The sequence below is a fragment of the Myotis brandtii genome, unplaced genomic scaffold (genome assembly GCF_000412655.1).
Source record: "Myotis brandtii unplaced genomic scaffold, ASM41265v1 scaffold157, whole genome shotgun sequence".
NCBI classification, from domain to species: Eukaryota; Metazoa; Chordata; class Mammalia; order Chiroptera; family Vespertilionidae; genus Myotis; species Myotis brandtii.
In genome coordinates this window covers 6,553,910-6,572,622 of record NW_005355708.1, presented here as the reverse complement: position 1 = coordinate 6,572,622, position 18,713 = coordinate 6,553,910, and the positions used below count along the sequence as shown (strand labels likewise).

Sequence of the window (18,713 nt, the reverse complement as noted above, 5' to 3'; positions counted from 1 at the left end):
TCCCCCCCCCCCCATTTGTCCTTTTTTTCTGAACACTCTACGCTAGCATTTCTACCCCTGTTTGTGCCAATTCTAAACTTATTATATGAGTGCATATTTTTTATTTACTTTTCAGGCCTAGAATTCTGACCTGCAAATGAGCACAGTTCCCTTTAGTTTTATTTTGCTATCCATCTATTTTGACATTGAACTATCTTGAGGTTCCAAATAATGCCAAATCCATGATTTCTGTCACAGAATAGGTACCCCATTTTTCTCTGTTTCCTGGAGGGTTGCCTGGTATGCCAATATTAATATATATTGGTAAAGGTCCTTACGATAGCCAAACAAAAATTAGAGGCAATGTTTTTATAAATAAATGATGTGATTTTACTTTCATCAGGGAAGTTTTGTGACACTCTTGTATATTTCTTTGGTCATGCCTCAGGCCCTTGACAGAAGTGGAAGTAGAAATCAGGCATTTTTCAAGAATTCTTCAGAGTTCTTTATAATTTGTACTTTTATAAGTGAAGGAAGGTAGCATATTTGACCTGTTCCCTTTAGAAAATACCTAATGGCCCAGCATCGTGGGAACCTTCCAGCTTATTTTGTAATGTCTGTTCAACCCTGGCTACACTTGACATCATAAAATGTTAATCTTTTAAAGATTTGCCTCAGTGCACACTGTAATAATTTCCTACTCAGAAAGTTTGCCCACATACTTTTATTTTCTTTCCTGTTTGCTTAGGCCTTTGGGTTAAAGTATAATTAAAACTAATTGCTGAGAATAAAACTCAGGATGCTGGTCCACCATGGTGATCAGATGAAGGGTTACTTTTGTATTGTTTAATTATTGTAAGAGAGGACACAAGTAGCTCCACAAAAAAGAACAGGTGATTTGACTTCATAGGTGTGTTCTTTCCAAGCCTCTTGTCCCCTCCCACCTGTAATGCCTATTAACATTTGGAGTGATAGGATGCAAACCTGACATAAAGGAAAATTGTCATTTCATTTCTGAGAGAACAGGATGCCCTGGAATATAAACTATGACATAAAAAAAGTGAAAATAATCTCTTCTTTGTTTATGTTTTGCTGTTTAACTTTTTGCAATTCATCTTTACTTTTTAATTGTCTAAGATAAGATACTGAAAACTCTGCGGTCTCAGTTTATTCCTTTAAAAATTGTAACTTGTGGTAGAGAAAAATACAGTTCATTTTTAAAGTAAATATAGTTTCTATCAGCTCTAGTTTTGTTTTTAAAGCACCTATTTAATTTTTAAGAATGTATTTCATAATTTAAGCTTTTTAATTAAAGTATTTCGGATTTGTTGCAGTAAACTTAGCAGACACTCCCCCACCTACTCCCCCTACACACATATACACATTTCCTTTAAGAAAAAAAAACCCCACACAATTCACCCATAGTTTAAATTGATTATACTAACTCTATTGACATTGCCTGTGTCTGCTCTATAACCCGAAGTTTGTAAATTATTAGGAGAAAGTCTGAGTCATAATAGATTAATGCTGAGAAGTCAGATAATTTCAGAACCTTGTGGGAACTTTCTAGTTTCCACTCTTTTGTCTCCTCAGAAGACCTTTTTCATGAAAGAGAGGGATTAGTGACAACTTTCTAATGCAGAGTTAGTCTTTAGTTTTTTGTTTAAAAATGACACTTGGAACATGTAGTGCATAATGCATTTAAAGGTCTGTTGCCAAGCAGCTTGAAACCTAGGGGGCATTGTTGAATTTGAAGGAATAGTGGGTTCAGGGAAGGGGCCAAAAGAAAACTTGAGAAAAATAGAGTAAGACTAAAAGTGTTTTATGATAATTAGAATAAAAATTGGATATCAGGACTTCACGGGTCAGCTTCTGTTCACACATTTAGCTTTCACCTTGCAAAGAAAGGGATGTATCAGGTAATTAGGTCAAATCAATGATTATATATCTTTAACTCAAGTGGAAGGGACTATAATTGTGATGAAATTTGTCTGAAGGGGAACGCATGGGGAATCTTGTCAAAGGTCATGAGTTCAAAGGGGAAATTAAGTTCAAGGTTCGGTTCCTGTTCACACCACACACCCCCCCCCCCACCCCCAAATACTGCATAACAAGAAACCAAGCTACCAATATTTCTATAAACAAATTATTTTTTTATTTTTTTAAATAAGCAGAATCTTTATCATTCAAAACCCTTCAGGGATATAGAATTAAAGCAGTTACACCTCCTTAATAGGATATTTTCTCCTGACATGGACAGAAGGAAAAACTCTAGTATAATATTTCCTGCTTGTTGGTTTCTTCTGCTTGTGTTGCTGATCACACACAAGGCACCCAGCTGCATGGAGTGCTAATGAAGAGCCCATCTCCAAGAGATCACATGGCCATGTGTCCCCTAATGTAAATTCTTGACTTATTTATAAGATAACAATAAGATATTTTAAAATTAGAGGTAATAGGAAGACATCTAAGAAAGTTGGGCTATCTCTTCTCTCTCTCTCTCTCTCTCTCTCTCTCTCTCTCTCTCTCTCTTTCTCTCTCTCTCCCCCCCTTCCTGAATTCAGTTTCCCCTTAAACTTGACAAAGTGGAACCAAAATTCACCCTTGTCTTGGTCATTCTTCTGAAACAAAGGGTCTATTCTCCCTTTTAGTGCATGTAGAACTTCCATTAAGGTTGACCGTAAACTCTTGCATGGGATGAAAAAAGAAAAAGCCCTCAAATCTTTTCTTTACCCTGGTATTATTTTTAAAGGACAAACAATAAGAACATAGTTTCACATAGTGCTAAAAAAAAAAAACCCTCTGGCTGAGGAGACCTGGCCTTTAAAACCCAATGGCCTTTAAATACTCTGGATTCCATGTGTTACTTCAATACATTAAATTCTATAAGATTGTTTTAGTGAGGGTTTTAAGAAAGAGAAATATATGCAAGAAAAAAAGTATATAATCAGATCAAATCAAGAAAGCCCTTGCAGACATTTTAAAAATATTTTTTTCACCCAATTGGGTATTACATTTGCAATTCATGAAGTGACACCATTACTGACTGGAAACCAAGGAGCATGGCCGGTAAAAGAAGAACTAGCCGGTCTGTTTTATCTACTCGACAGTGGAGTTATGTGTGTGGACCTGCACCCACACATGCACTGGGGCTCAAACAAACTAGGCTAATCACTGAAATAGCATTTTAATATTAAATGTGATTCGTGTAACAGAAGACAGAAATATTTCAATCACAAACACAATAACCAAATCTCAGATGTTCGTGTCCTCCTTCGAAAAATTTTCACGGAAGTAGATTCTTGCCACAAAATGGGGAAAGAAGGCATTTGATGAAAACACTACCCATATTTTTGCTAATAAATTTCCTTGTATTTATCATGTTCATGGCTTGGGTGGGCTTATTATCATGGGGTTACTTCTTAAATAACTCCATCTTTTTGTGTCAGAATGTATGGGATTTCTGTCTGTAAGCTCTAAGATACTTGCCAGAATTTGACAAAAATATAATCGCTGACACAGATCGTGATCGATAAACTATTTTGGGATAAACTGTTTTGGAATAAACAGGCCTGTGAGCGAAGAAGAGACAGGTGCCTCGCTTGACTGAATGGGTTTGGAAGGGAGGGATAAAAGGCTAAAATCTAGCAACTAAAATTTCCACCCTGGTAAAATGTAGAAGTTCAAGGAACAACATTGGCATGATATTAATGACCTTTGAGGGCGTATAGAGTTCAGAGTTCATTTTCTATTTACAACATCTCTTGCTGCTCCACCTCTTACCCTCCCCTCTTCCAAAAAAAAAAAAAAAGCAATTATTTAGGACATTGTGACATTCAGCAAGGCTAATTTTTATACAGAAATAGAAACAGTGGGAAATATAGCAGCTAAGTATTAGTAATGGGTGGAACTAAGGGTGCCCAATGTGGGGAGAGGGTATCTCCTGAGCAGTTCAAAGTTCATTCTTTGTTCACATATAATGAAAAGTCTTCAGTTATCAGGTATTTAAACCCAAATCAGCAGTTCCATATCCGTAACCTGAGCCGAGTGTTCCTCCATCTAATGGCCATGCTGCTGTCGTTTGCAGTGAGTTGGGTGACATTCGATTTGTACTCCGAGACGGGAACAGATGGGCTTTCATTGTGAGGCTCCGCCTGTATGCAAATGTGAACCGAGTTTCACCCGATCCCGGGGCCTGACCTGACCGTGCACATGCATTTACTCAACGTGGCTCAGCCTGGGGGGGCAGCGAAGGGGGAATAAAAAATGGCAATCGGATAGTACCAGCGGCAGGTCAAGTTTACCATCCGTCTTTCAGCGGGACCGAGATGGCAACACAGTTATTTAGTTTCAGTGTTGATGTGCGTTGCAATAAACTCCATCATTTCACCTGTTTATGAACCCAGCCTCGTATGAGATCTCTGTGAAATCAAACAAAGCTGGCAATCAACTCTCTTGTTTCCAGCAGAATGGGAGATTATGGACTTTTTTTTTTTAAGCATCTTTATTTTTCCCCAGCCTCACAATTATAAATCAACATTTTTTCCCCAGCCCTTTTTATTTCTTACATTGAATTTATTAATTTCGTATTTAGAGGGGAACAAAATACATTTTTCCCCAAATGCTTTTTGTTTCAAATTAAGAAATATGATCGTTAATGTCAGAATAAACAACCAGCATTTTAGATGTCAATTAACTGTTTTGCATGTACACAGCAATGTACAGTGCCTAATAAATCTTACAATTAAATGTGCAGCCCTTCATTAGAGTGAAAATATGAACAGCTGTAATCATACACATGCTATTGACAGAGAAAAATTTGGTTTCGTTTGTAATTTTTCACACTGGGAAAGAATGAGAGATGGATTGAAACACAACTGTTTCTGTAACTGTGGGCTTTTCCTTCACATGTATAGAAGGACAACAAAACGGCATCTCTGACTTCAGGGTCTAGCAGTAGTGATTTGCCTCAATTTTCTTCTCTCATGAAAGTAAATTTCTCTTGGGAAACATATAAGCCTTTGGCTAGAAAACCCATAGGACAGACACCCCCAAACTGTAAAAAAAAACACACCACACACAAATTGATGCATTTCTCCAGTACATCTGTTCTTTAAGGGGTTCTGTTAACTGATGTCTGCAACTGGCATAAAAGAAATAGTGGCTAAGAATATAGTGAGGGTTGATGCATGCAGCGAAAACTGCTTCTGGCAACAAAAGACACCCCTTCTGGTAACACATCTATATTGCTCAGAATGCAAACGTGGTCTTTTGACGTTGTACTGGTGCATGTTTCAGAAAAACCAAGGCAGGCTTCCCTCAAAAAAGGTGCTGAAATGTCTGCATAAGGATTCTCTTCCACCTCACCTTATTCCACCCTCACTCAACGGTGCAAGGCCAACATGTCAGGACAGCATTTTCAAGCAATTCTAAAGAGTTAGGTTTGAAATAGAACTAAATGGTCAGGACTAGGACTAGCATTTGTCTACTAGGCACTGGGTAGTAGCTGAGGGAGATAATAAAGAATAAAAGGTTACATGACAGTATAGCGGTATTAAAAAATGTTGTACTCCTTTCCTTGAGTATGGAAATTGATTTCCTTATCTTACCTGGTCTCTAAATACGTATTTCCATCTATTTAGAATATATGTGGAAGGTATATAAGGACATATATGTATATATACATACTGACAAGTACGTATGTATTTACATCTATGTATACAAATCCTTTCTTATACAAATAAGGATTTATGTGGATGCAGGATTTTACGTCCACATAAACTTTTGCTCGTGGTTGAATTACTGTAGGCCACCTTAAATCAAGGATATCATTTATACCCTTGGAAAATTTGTTAGAGAATTGTCAAGAGGGTGCTTACCGGGGAATTAAAAAATGTTTATTTACTTTAGAAGCAAGCAATTCATATGTTCTAAGTTTAACAAGAGGCTTAACAAAGTTATATTCTGGCATGAGTTAGATCCTGAAGACTTTTTTATATTCTTAGCCACTATTTCATTTTAGTGAAAAATGAAAAGTAAAACATTTACAGCAATATTGTAACCAAGTTATAAAAACCACTGCATGTGGCTGTTTTAATAAAATGATGCATTTACTAAAGTATTATCTAAAACAAGCTGGAGATTTTGAAACCAACAGTTTCTTTAAGTAATAGTATGAATTGGGAAGAAATGCTTGTATGCTTTTTAAAGTTCTTGAGGAGGAAAAGCCCAGACAAGTTACCTCTATCAGAGCATTTAGGTATCTAGAAAAATGATACTCTTCATGTCTTTACAGAATCCATGTAAGTTCTCCCTCCTTCTCCCCCACCCCCCGAATGATTGTGGCACAGAGTACTTGCAAACAAGGAGGTACTGAGCTCAAAATATTATAATAATAATAATAATGATAGCAAGCATTTATATGGCTCTTATTATGTACCAAGGCCTCTTACAAGGGCTTTAAATATATTAACACATTTAATTCTGACAAAAATTCCATGAGGATTATGCAACTCCCTTTTACAGATGAGGAAAATGAAACTTGCCCAAATAGCTTCTCCCTGGAACAGAACGTGGAAAAAGTGAGAAATTAAGACTCGGACTTTTGGAAAGAACTTCCATGTAACCAGACGAGTGATTTGTCTCTATGCCTCTTTCATCTGTAGAAAATTATGATGTTTTCTGTAAAAATTACATTTGTGAAATATTCCCTGTTTCTTAAGCAGCAGTAAGTAAATATGTAATATTTTTAGTCCTTTTAAAGCTTTGCAGTACTTGAGGTCACTACTGTTCTTCATCTATTCTACGACATGGTGCGGGACTTCTAAGAAAGTGCTGCAAAGTCCTCATGAAAACGTCCTTGTGGGGAAGTTACCAGAACCATAAAATCCAAACCCCTTTCTAACTCCAAATGTGAGTTCCAGTTTGATGAGAATATGTTGTATGCTTTTCTTAAAGTTTGGCCTTGTCGAGTCTGTGACTCTGTTCTCTGGCAACTAAAGTAGGTTCCTGTAGAGCCTTTCATTATTTTCCTCCTTTTGCTCTAAGGTTAGTCAGTTGTACCCTTGGAAGGATGAGTAAAGAGAAATTAGGCAGGACGCGGAGGTCTTTTGCTTTCTCCTCTTTCTAAAGACCAATTTGCATTTTATCTTATTGTACCAGGGTCTGGGTTGTGATCCATTCAATTCACAATAAAAATACAGTATTTATGGGTCATAATTAGCCTCTGAATCCTAGTCCATTGGCAGCACCCTTTTGGTTCATGAGAAGGGGTGGGGGGAGCCACCTTGTGGCTGGAAGATGACCCAGCAGCTTCCAGGACCCAGTTCTGTTTGAGTAGAAAGAAGATGAGGGTAGAAGCCAGAGGTAAATCAGAAATATCAATCACTAAATATTTGTGGAAAGTGGTAAGGGATATAAATAGAATGTATAACTACAATAACACTGAAGCTGTAGTTGTAAATATACATTATCCTCTTTAATATGACATAGAGTAGATTGAGAACCGAGAAATTATTAAGATCCCACACACACACAAAAAAAAAAAATGGAAGAAAAGAATGAAAACATTTAAGTTAAAATTATGTTCATTTTGTAATTCAATAAAGAAATCCCAGAGACATATTTTTAAATTTAATGTTGTTTTCTAAAGCACAGCAAAAGCCCCACAGACATCTGTTTGCATACATTGTGTGTCAGGCAACATCAGATTTGAATGGAATTTATCTAAATTTTATATGCATGGCTTGATGTAAATTGAAATAAATTGTACAGCATACTCTGCGTGGACATATTGGTTTTTCCATCGCTGCTTGAACTTTTAACCCCGGGGCCTGAGCCGGTCACACGTTGACCCGTCTGAACTCTGCTGGTAGATCCAAGTGTGGAAGGCTGACCTTGCCTCCATGGCAACCATAAAGCAGGGCCCATGACTCTTCTCTCCCTTTCTCTCTCTTTTCTCCACACTCCAAATAAAACAAAACAAATTAGTATGTTCTCGAACAGCCAGTGAGTGTAATCTTGGAATAGTTTTTGCCAAAATGCATTTTGCCTCGAACCCAAGCTCTAAGCAAAGCTTTTGCAGCTTGCTTGTCAGATGTTAATGAAAGTTTGAAATGAATGCCTTTATAAAATTAATGGAAAAGACCCCTTCCTGAGACACATTCAGTTTGCTTATCTACTATTATAGTAAAGTATACTTCACATACTCATACATTAAGCAATGTTGCTATAGGTATGTTACACATGCAGATAAAAATTATATTTGTGTGGGGTTGCAACATAATTCTTTATAGGTAGATTTAAAAAAAAATACTTAGATTAGGTTTTTCCAATGCCCACAGTATCCACATCAGATCTAACATTTTCCAATGTCATAGAGCTAATGTATCTGAAAGGAGTAAGCATTATGGACCTAGACTTAATCTCTCTGTTGTGGATTATAGTCATCTTAATTAAGGTACTTTTATGTTTCTGCTTTGTCTTAATTTGGATGATTGATCTTTAAATCCATGTACTAACAAATTATTATTTCACTATCTTGGTGGTAGTTTAAAGGTGTTATTTATTCATCTCTAAAGTTAAAATTACGTTCATGGGATGTATTTGTAGTCATTCATTTATTAATGCAAGCAGCATCTGCTGAATGACTGCCATGTAGGTAACTTGAACTAAATACTGTGGTGATAAAAAAAAAAAAGTGTATGCCTGGTCTTAAGGAATCCTAGTTTTGTTGCAAGATAGGAGGTTATTACATAGAAGGAGAAAAACTGGAGAACAATGAGACAGCAGTGACAAATGTATATTGTTTAAAATTGTATACCAACTGACAAGGAAACATGGCATAATGAAGTGACCATTTGGGAGTGGATTTAATGGAGAAAGGCCTCTTATGAAGAAAGTCTCTAAAAAGGTGGTTGTCCAGGGCTAGTAAACAAACATTCTGCTAAGTTTAAGAGGTTTCCTAGAATAATCAGAACCTGGAATAGTGTTGGTATTGTGCAAGAGTTGATAAGGAGAAAAATAACCAGTGAAAATGGCCTATATTATACCAGGAATAGCAAATATCCTTGAATGCTCATAGATTAATCTGCTATCCTTCATCCTGGGGTTCATATGCATGCCTCAATTATTTGTTTCTGAAGTTGTACAGACTTGTCAGTTTTGATTTGCAAGGGACTTCTAGTGTCCTTTTTAGAAAGTATTAAAAAAAAAACACCTTAATTTCTAAAAGTTTGAGGTGGAGACCTGAAAATAGCAAATGTTTTACAAGTTGCCTTTGGACAACTACAGGTAACAGGATTGATAGGAGACCAGTCTGATGAAACTGAAGTCCTCATTTAGAGTGGCCTTGGGGTAGTTTAAAAACAGGAACCAAAATATCACAAGAATGTTTTTCTCTGTCAGGCAATATAAAATATAAGAACGACAATATAGTGTAGGCCAGGAGAACCAGGAAATTCTCCTAGTTTGCCTCTAGCAAATTCCTTGACCCTCTGAAGTCACATTATCTTGGTGGGCCACAGTTTTCTCATGTATAATAATAAAAATATCTAACAGGTACCAAATCCTTGCTTTATACCAGGCTCTAGTGTTCCAAGCACTTTCACGTAATTCCCACAACAATCCTTTCAGGTCAGTATTATTGTCCTCAGTGTACAGATCAGAAAACAGAGGCGCACTGTCTTTCCCAGGATCATACCCAAGTATCTAGCTATAGATCTAATGTGCTTCATCCACTGCACCAGGGGTCAGCAAACTTTTTCTGAAAGGGACCAAATAGTATGTCTCTTAGGATTTTTGGACCTTGTAGTCTCAGGTGACGACTGTGCCAATATACTGCCAATAGATAATATGTAAATAAACAAATGTGACTGTGTTCCATTAAAACTTCTTTTATAGTCCCTGAAATTAGAATTCCATATAATTTTCATGTGTCATGAAATATTATTTTAATTTTTTCTCCAGTCATTTAGTAATGTAAAAAAAAAAATTGTAAGCTCGCAGGTCCTGAAAAACATGGTGGGTTGGATTGGGCCTATGGGTCATAGTTGCCAGCCTCTACACCGCACTAACTTTACTGCCTTTGAGTTGGACTAGATGATCTCTAAAATTACCACTATTCAAAAAACTATTCAGTGACTTTGTTTTTAAAAATATATTTTTTTATTGATTTCAGAGAAGAAGGGAGAGGGAGAAAGAGATAGAAACATCAATGATGAGCAAGAATCATTGATTGGCTGCCTCCTGCATGACCCCTACTGGGGATTGAGCACAAAACCTGGGCATGTGTCCTGACTGAGAATCAAACCATGACCTTCTAGTCCATAGGTCAACACTCAAACACTGAACCACACTGACCAGGCTATTCAATGACTTTCTAGCTAGTAGGATAACCATTCTGAATTCAATATATGTAATTAAGGAATTAAAAGCTGCCTTGGAAAACGAAGCCTGCCCATTTGTTTTGTTTGGAAAAGACTGTATCTAAACTATCTCAGAAGAATGAATTATCTTTTTTTAATTGATATTTTGAGAAAGAATTTTTTTGTTAATGGCTATTGTTATCAGGATTGTAGTCTGATATCTAGTTTGAGTCCCTTATGATGCAGTGGAAGCCCACTTGCTCTGCTTTTTAGATAAAATGATAAGTTCGTCTCTGTCTTGTCCACAATTCTATACTACTTCCTACAACTTCCACATCACCTTTTGCAGCTGAAGGTAAGAACCTACCATCATTTCCCCAGATGTTTACCCTTGGCTCATGTAGACTGTTCTTTATTGTCCTAGCTATTATTCAAAGGAATCCTTTCCAAAATGTCTTATCCTATATAATAAAAGGCTAATATGAGAATTGTCCCCTCGACTGGGAGTTCGACCAGGGGGGGCGGGGCTGGCCCGCTTCCCCCCACCCCCATTGGGGTGGGCCAGCCAGACTCCACCTGTGCACAAATTCATGCACTGGGCCTCTAGTATGATAGAATTAGGAACTGGACACGTTAGAGGCCTCTTTTCCTTGTCTGTATGTAAAATTTTGATTTTTCTAAATTTTCACATACAAAAATTTCTGTAAATTTCATCAGTACCTAAAATATGTGTTTTGCAGGGGTCCATAGGCTTAATTCAAAACTGCTTTAGTTCTATGACACTTTGGTATTATGATAGATGTAGCAAATCATCTCTCCCTTTAAAACCAGGTAATATAGCTGATTGTGAATTTAAAACTTTTACTTTTTCTTTTAGCTCTTTTTTAAAAAAATATATTTTATTTATTTTTTTTACAGAGAGGAAGGGAGAGGGATAGAGAGTTAGAAACATCAATGAGAGAGAAACATCAATCAGCTGCCTCCTGCACACCCCCTACTGGGGATGTGCCTGCAACCAAGGTACATGCCCTTGACCGGAATCGAACCTGGGACCCTTCAGTCCACAGGCCGACGCTCTATCCACTGAGCCAAACTGGTTAGGGCTTTCTTTTAGCTCTTAAAACTCTCAGCCATTCCAGAGTCTACTTCTGTTTCCTTAATGTCTGTTGAGGTGATGTGATAAGAACAAAATATAATGTCTCTCATATATCATGATGTTCGTACATATTATCCTTAGTTACAAACTTAGTCTTCAAACTCCTACATAGTCTACTGAGCTGTATGCCTTATAGTTTCCCAAACATTCACAATTTATTTCATAGATGGCAAAAATATCCCTTATTATCTAATAACCTTCTGTGTATCCTAGGTATGATAAATATAGAGGGCTGCATTTCCTTCTCAGGAATGGCCATTGAAATCAAATTTTCAAAGGTTTTTCCCAAGCCTGTGTCTTTTTTCTTCTCCAGAAAACTAATATTAGAACATATAGTTTTTGATATAAGATGGTTCTATAGCCACAAAATTAGAAGTACATGAAGGAAAGTAGTCTGCTTCCTTTATGTGTGTTCCATATGATCTTGGAGTACTCACTCAACAGCTTTGCTCATAGAGCTGTAGTGAGACCAGATGAATAAAGAGCTCTTGTAGAGTAAAATGCTCATCTATTTATATTTCTAAGACTCTAGATTATTATTTTACAGATTACATGGGCATTAATGTAAAGGCTATTTGCAGGGTATTTGAAGGGGATGAGATAAGATATTATTTTATCTAGGAAAACATCTAGGGAAAAGCCTTAAAAAGGAAGAACAGTAGCATAACAAGGAGATCCTATCCCCTTAAACAGTGTCACAGGACAGTGGCACCAGATCGCCCACCACCTGGTAACTTCTTAGCATAACCAAAAGACAAATTTAAAGTTACTAGCTATAGTGAGATTCTCTCATATTTCTTTGCCCTTACCATATTTTGCTTGCATAGAAAGATTTTATTGCCATTGAAGAACTTTATTTTGAGAATAATCTGTTCACTGAGTAGGCTAGTCAATGTTTTTGTCTTTTAGTTTGTACTTGTTTATTTTGTTCGCATTTAAATGATCTTTAAAAACTTCAAATACAGTCCGGCTGTGATAGCTAAGTGGATTGGGCATCGTCCCATGGACCAAGAGATCCCAGGTTTGATTCCCAGTCAGGGCACAAGCCCAGGTTGCAGGCTCAATCCCAGTAGGGGATGTGCAGGAGGCAGCCAATCAATGAATCTCTCTCATCATTGATGTTTCTATCTCTCTCTCCCTCCCCATTCCTCTCTGAAATCAATATATATGTATATAAAAGAACAAAAAAGAACCTACTACCTATGTTTAAAAAACATAAACCTTCAAATATATTTTAAGTTTTAAAATCTTAAAATATAGAATTGCCCAAAACAGAGTCCACTCTCTTTTTTTAATCCCTGAGATTTGACTTCTTCAAGTCACTGCCAACATTATATTAGAATTCTGTGTTTACAAATCCGTCCCCGCTGGACTCTGGCTCCTAGAAGGCCTAACACAATGCCTCTCACAGGGTAAATGCTCCCAGAGTGTTTATTGAGCTGAACTGTTGAACCAAATAGTGACAAAGATGGTGGATTTTGACTGAGCATTAGAATGCCCCAGAGAAACGCATGGCTTCTTTACATTTTTGGTGGGTAGCACCACCCTAAAGGAATGCTGCAAGTAAACAACTGTAACAAGCCAATATAGCTGGCTTTCTTGGGCATTTCAGATTGCTTGCAATAAGCTGAATAGCAATATAGGGTAGAGAAGTGGCAGGGTAACCTCAGTATACACCTGTGTGAAAGAAGTTGTGTGACACTTGAGCTGTTCCTCATTGCTTCTAAAGTTTCTCAGTGAAATGGAGTTTATGAGAGATGGGAGAAGGGCCCTCCACTTCCTGTTAGTGAAATTCCATAGCAATATATATATATATAACCAAGGGAAATATAGAAGTAAAAACAGTGTCCCTATATCCCATTGATTATCCTTATGCATCTGAATCTGAAGTACGAATATGTGCTCTTGTACCCAATGCAAAAAAGAAGCATATTCATTAACGACTAGAGGCCCGATACATGAATTCGTGCATGGGTGGGGTCTAGCCAGCCCATCTCAATGGGGGCCAATCGGGTGGGCTGGTGGGAGGGGGTGCAAGAGGTTGGCTGGCCGGCCCCACCCCTAATCAGTGGGGTGGGGGTTGGCCCCCGCAGTACGCATCATAGCATCTGGTCCTTCTGGTCATTCCATCATTCTGGTTGCTTGCCTTTTATAGATAGATAGATAGATAGATAGATAGATAGATAGATAGATAGATATCATATCAATATTTTAGTAGTGACTGGCTCAGTTCCTGATTACATGTTAGTGTATATTGTGTCTCAGCCATCTGTAGAACTTTCTGTGAAAATGCGCAGGAAATATAGATTATTGAATAATATCAGATATTATTACATTGTGGTGGTTTGTGTTTAGGTCAACAGGAGCCACTTAATAAGTTTGGCAAGTCAGGATGTCTCGGATTCTTCATTTTTAAATTGTTGATCACTACCATTGATCACCATGATATACATTTCATGTTCAGTATATACTATTGGTTTTGTATATTTTAGCAACAAGATAAAATAATTTTCACCATACTTCATGGTACATGAGAATTTAAAAATAATTTCGTTTTCAAATAATACAATATTTCCTAATTCTCTAAACCCATTAGAAAAGCATCTCAGACCATTGTTAGGTTTCTAACATGGTGGAAGATCAGGAGTCATGTGGATTATGAGGAAGGTTGAAGAAATTCAGATTCAATTAAAATACTCATGGATTCTCTACCATACGAAAGGCATAATACTAGGTGCTGAAGGATGATAAAGGTGAATGATTGACAATGGCCCCTTTGTGTTTACAAGTTTTTAGATATGGAGGTTGGAGGCAAGGATGGTGGGAATGGAGGGTAACAAAGCAAGAAGTGCTTTGCTAAAGTGGAAGTCGAAGCCTGATGTTAGGGATTCTGGGGTGAGTGAACGTGAGAAACTAGAGGCTTTGGGTACGAACTACTTTTAAAAAGTTGGTTGATGACCGAAGGACTTATATGCATGCATATAAGCATAGCAAATGGACATAAGACACTGGGGGGTAGGGGAGGCCAAGGGATTATCAAGGGCGGGGGGAAAGGGGAGACATGTGTGGTACCCTTTGTAATACTTTAAGCAATAAAAAAAAGAAAATAATACAATAAATAAATAATATATATTTAAAAGTTGGTTGATGAAAAGAAGGGGAGGGATAAGTCATTAGGAGGGAAGAGGAACTTCTTTGCTTGTTTTGTTTTAGGAAAAAGCAAATCTGAGCGGATTTTCCAACAGATGAAATGAATCAATCTAAGAAGAGAAGATATGGGTAGACTCAAGTCCTGGAAAGGGTAGAAGCGGATCAGATAATACTATTCAAGAATTAGTCTTAGCTAAAAGGCAAGGCACTTACGCTCTAAGCATAGAGAGTTAACGAATAGAAAGGGGTAAAGATGCAGAGATATTTTCACTTGAAGGGAGAGGAGTGCAAAGCCATTTGCTGAGGGTAAAGAATATGGAGTAGGGATTGAACCAGGACTTGGGGAAAATGGAGAGTGGAAGTATAGGAAGGCACTATAGGAATAGAATAGAATCATGAAAAGAAGAATAACTGCTAAATAGTAATTAATATACAGTGTGAACCAGCTCAATCCATTAAACAACTATTAAACATTAAATGGAGAATTCATGGAGGAATAAACTGGTAAAAGCTCCTAATCCAACTTCATTTCCAGGCTCAGCCGTCATCGCTTTCTCTTGGTGTAATGTGAGCCATAGCCTTTAGTCCATGGAAAGTCACATATGATTTCTTGCTGAGTTGCCCTGAATCTTGGCTTACCTATGATCCCTGTTGACACCAAGACCCAGTCCCGAAAAGATTCCACATTCACAGAAGCACATTAAGAGTAAGCATTTCAGTCCCCCCAAATACCTGAAGTATAATTTATAAGACAACTTTCCCCTCCTCAGAATCCCCACAACTCCCCGGAGCCTCTTGCTGTCCTAGCCCAGAACTCTCCCGAACGTACCATTCTGCCCTGCCTCTCCTGATGCTCAGCAGTACGGAGTGGGAAGTGCTTCTCTGCTCTCTGTCCTCTGCTGTTTTATCTGAGTGACCTCTGTCCTTTTGAACGGCCATCTCATTCTCCTCACGCTCCCCAAACTGTACCACAAAAGGCTACGACACTTGTCTGAGGGTGGCAGAGCCCTCCTAGGAAGGAACTGAACCAGTGAAGTCAGAACCTCTTGAGCACACAGTGGGGATACTAATAAGCAAGGAACACTCCTCATGGAGAACTGTTGTCTGGTTACACTGCAGCTTCATGATCTTGCCTATGAGCTCAAATATGAGTCATAGTTCGGAACCTACCTTTCCTCTTACCTTCTCCATTTGAAACTCTGCCCTAAACTTTGGCCTCGCGGGATTATTCATCGTTCCCCGAACCCAGCCCTGTGTCTCCCACCTGGAATGCCTTTCCCACCCTCTCCAGCCGCCCGCATTTCACTGATCCTTCAAACTCTTCTCAACATGGCTTCCTAGGTGTCCCAAGTTAGACTCAACATCTCCCTGTCTTGCAGTTTAATTGACCAATAACTCTATTATATTATAGCTGTTGCCACCACTTGCCTTGCATTATATTACTTACATGTGCTGGCTTCTCTAACAGATTGTGAGCTCCCAGAGGGCAGAGGTTGTGTCTTAATTAGTTTTATATTTCTTACAGATTTCAACACATATTAGACATTCAATAAGTGTTCATGAAATTGAACCCCCTCCCCAAAACAATGTGGTTGTGGTCCAGCACCAAATTATATATATCTGAACTTGTCATATCCTAAAAACCTTCAGAGAACCTTGAGATAGTAGCAGTCTCTTGTTCTATGGTGTTTCTTACCATGTCACAGAGTGACAACCTCCCTTTCTCCTCCTTCCCTGACATCTGGAGGTTTTCCTCCCTTAGACAACAGAAATACTGAAGGTAGAAAACACTGGACCAGATAAATCCAAGATAAATGTTTACTTCCTTCAATATAGCTTATGAGTACAAAGGCAAATGCTGGACAGCACACTGACACTACAAAGATAAATTACAGAGACAGGAACTTTAGAAAAGGGAAAAGGGGCCGTCAACAAGGGCATGCTCAAGTGTGTATGTTACAACTCAGGGAAGAGAAAATGGCAGAAAAACCAAATCCACCTAAGAGTTTATTTCCCTTTGACTACTGAAATATGCTTATGCTTAGTTGTCAACAATCTGTGATCACCCACATGAATTGAAAATGTTCATATTTATATGGTACTTTTCATCCAGAGAATCCAAAGATACTTTATAAATTAAAATATGAATGTTCCTGATGCCATGTCCCTGATATTCTCCATATACAAAATCCAGTTCCTGACGGCCAAAATCTCCCCTGCCCACACCACACCACTGAATATTTAAACATTTTTATCAAATCACATTTTTTTGTCTTTAAAATATCCTCTATTTTGAAAAGTCTACAATTCACACTATTTGTCTTCTAACCAATGCTGCATCTCTCCTACCCACACCCTTCCCCCACAAACATGGAAAGTGAATTCAATTAGATTTAAGACAAAGAGTAATTGCATTGGAAAATAGAAAAAATATCTCATCCAAGAGTGATTAAGCTCTTTACCTTATAGAGGGAGTTTAACTCTTTCAGCAAAAAAGGATCCAATGTTATAAATTAATACAGAGATTTGCTAAATCAAAGTATAGTATCTTGCTTGAATCTAATTCCCCAGTCATCAGTGAGCTCTGCTTCAAGAGAATAATGTATTTATTTTAAGGTCTGTAAGAAATGTAAAGGCTAAGTCAATAAAGGGTTTTAATTTATTCTTACTTAGAAAGTAAGTATTTTAAAGTCTGAAACTTAGACTAAACTCTTAGATTGTGGAAAGTGAATCTAACCACCTACTTTCCTAGAATTATTTTGTGCTTTCGGAATCTGGATTTTGATAACCCCTTCCCTATACTCAATCAGAATTGGTCCAAGTGGAGTCTGAGGCATTCGGGCTACCAAAACTGCTTTGCCAACCGATTCTTACTAGTTGCTTGTCGGTGCTCATCCTGGAACTTTGCAGAAAGATAATAGAGCAGCGTAATGGGACAGGTTCTTTAGAGGACGTCCTAGAACTTGAGATGACCAATTAGGTAGGGATGACAAACATACAGGACTTCCACTTGCAATACCCCATTTTTGAGATGGGGAGGATTGTCAATTGCAGAGGAAACTTAAAAGGTAAATATGGGAATAACTAGACAATCTGGAGTAAAAAGACAGGTCAGGTGTATATTTGGCTGCAGTCAGCCCTATGGAGTGACTGCTCAAGGTTGCAGTATAGCAAACAGAAGAGGAGATCTTTCTGGGGCAGGAAATGAATTCAGGTGCCTTGAACTAAGAAATCTCCCTTCTTGGGCTTTTCCCCACCTGTATTATTCAGGCATTTCATACATATCAATGTGGATTGATTTAAGAAAGACTGCAAAAATTTCTGCATCTGGCCTTGTTTGAATACCTTAGTTAAACTGTCTTAGTAATGGTGAAGTTCTATAGGTCCAATCCATATATTTCTGTTTGTCCTCTTTAAGAACCTATAAAATAGGTACTATACCTTTTTTAGGTCACATTTAGAAAAACTCTAGCAGCACAAGGCTTGGGCTAGGTTTTGAGCTGAGTTTCTTGTGATGGCATGTATTTTTCTCTAAAGCAGCTATGTTTTTGAATGTTGATGAGACCCTACTTGTATTTGCTTGATGTTCTAATAGGGTGGTGGGTCTGATTTTAAAAGTTAGAGCAAGGGAATAAAAGTTGAATACTTGTCTTTAAAGTTTTGTTCTGTCTCACCATAAGACCTTGTTTTGCCCCACTCCTAACTAGGGACAATAATATCTGTAATTATGTATGAAGTAATGCATATTGTTCTTGGAGAGCTGCTGGTGAAGGACACTGTGTAAATTAATCCCAATGTTAATATATCTATGTTTTAACCCATATCTTAAGAACTCTGTTGTACATCGGACAATTTCATTTATGACATGTCCTTCGTTTGTTACACTCAACAAACTTGTCATGATAAATACTTTAAAATAGTTATACACATGCCCTAACCGGTTTGGCTCAGTGGATAGAGCGTCGGCCTGCGGACTGAAGGGTCCCAGGTTCGATTCTGGTCAAGGGCATGTACCTTGGTTGCGGGCACATCTCCAGTAGGGGGTGTGCAGGAGGCAGCTGATC

General features: G+C 37.9%; 1 protein-coding gene and 1 long non-coding RNA gene across 2 annotated transcripts in view; one reads left to right on the top strand and one right to left on the bottom strand.

The window, feature by feature from the left end:
- SKAP1 (src kinase associated phosphoprotein 1) overlaps positions 1-18,713 on the top strand; it is a 246,283-nt gene that overhangs the window by 81,464 nt on the left and 146,106 nt on the right. The gene's annotated exons all lie outside the window — the stretch shown is intronic.
- Positions 7,435-18,713, bottom strand: part of LOC106725362 — a 14,703-nt gene continuing 3,424 nt past the window's right edge. Inside the window, exon 3 of the long non-coding RNA XR_001361246.1 lies at positions 7,435-7,943. This is a non-coding gene — a long non-coding RNA (uncharacterized LOC106725362). The remainder of the gene's footprint in view (positions 7,944-18,713) is intronic.